Below are 1,283 nucleotides of genomic sequence, written 5' to 3' on the forward strand. Positions count from 1 at the left end.
ACTCCACTGGTGGTTGGTATGTCTAGTAGTTCTTTCACCCGTGCTCGTAGTGCAGAAGTAGGCTGGTCATGCCACTTCCTCATGTCTTCTCCACGGTCACGTAGGTAGCGCCACATGGAAACACGCGGTACAATCGTACTCTTGTTCTTTGCTCGAGCTGGGAAGCGTGTGCGTTTAACAGCTGAGACTTTTGATGATGCAGGTGGGGAGTAGGACTGGACTAGTTTGATCAGATCCTTCATTAGACCTGGTGGCCCGTACGAGGATTGACCTTCATCAGTTGTTTCTGATACTATTACAGGATCATTACAATTAGTTGATGGAAACAATTTCTTGCACATTTCATCTAGTCGGTCTTCTAGCTGTGAGATGGCAGAAGCTGCGGCATGCAGTTGGGGGAGGTGCTGATCGACGGTTTGAAGCATTATAATCAGCTCAACAACTCGGAGCCATCTGTCCTAGAACCCTTTAAATCCTGTTACCAATGACTGTGCCATTCTCTCTGGTGCTGTACTTGTGATTTTCTGCCACATGTCAGGATGGCCTATCTTCTGGATCATGTTCGCTTTGGGATAGGGTTGTACAACATTTTTCGCCATGGCCAATTCCTACGGCAACTGAATACGCTTTTTGGACGGTATTCAACTATCAAAATTTGAGGCTTCAAAGCATCCTTATAGGGGTACTTTTCTCTCACAGCTTCTATCAGCCAAACCAGAAGTGGCAGCTCCACCGAACATCTGCTAATCCTCTGTGATTCCTGCCAATCTTGGGAATGCTTCCTGTTGGCGAGCTTCATTAATCTAAGAGACAAGCTGTTGGCCCGTTTGTCCAGCAGCGAAGACACATACATAGACAAGGATACCTCATCTTGACGCCGAACTCGTTTCCTTTGAGCTGATGTTCAGTCAGTCTTCAGGGTCGTACGATCAGGTGATTCTCCTCATCATCAAGTCTCTTCTTCATGCCCTCTTGGTTTTCCCTTTTCTTTCTCGGTACTGCTCCATGCCAGGCACCGTGGTCTTCTGCCATGCACCCTCTGCTCTCTCCTTCTTTCGTTCTAGACGCATGGACACCCGTTTTCCATTTCTTCTTCCACAGGGGCAACTAGATATTGCTACTCCTGTGGACTATCAAAGTAGATTGGGCTTGAATCAGAATCGGAAAACTCTCTCTCTCCAGAATAGTATGATACCAAAGCTACAGGTATGCTAGAGCCAACCCCACATAAGTTACCTCCTTAAGATCTCTGACCAAATACTCATTTCTCAGGGTGCCTTAGG

Source organism: Coturnix japonica, chromosome 3, assembly GCF_001577835.2.
Source record: "Coturnix japonica isolate 7356 chromosome 3, Coturnix japonica 2.1, whole genome shotgun sequence".
NCBI classification, from domain to species: domain Eukaryota; kingdom Metazoa; phylum Chordata; class Aves; order Galliformes; family Phasianidae; genus Coturnix; species Coturnix japonica.